The following is a 206-nucleotide window of genomic DNA, read 5'->3' on the forward strand; positions in this document are numbered from 1 at the left end:
TCAGTACGTATACTGACAATACGAAGTTGGCAGTCAGAGGCTGAATGTATTGTATTTTTTTGTTTATATATGTATCGGTATTGTTTATTATACATTTCTATACGGTTTTCTTTTTCACAGTAGCGCTTTATATTGTTTTATTTTGAAAATCCAACCGACGGAGCAGGAAAACTCATGTTATCCTACGTCATTCGAGCGCCATGGAC

This window comes from Gymnodraco acuticeps, unplaced genomic scaffold (genome assembly GCF_902827175.1).
Source record: "Gymnodraco acuticeps unplaced genomic scaffold, fGymAcu1.1, whole genome shotgun sequence".
Lineage (NCBI taxonomy): Eukaryota > Metazoa > Chordata > Actinopteri > Perciformes > Bathydraconidae > Gymnodraco > Gymnodraco acuticeps.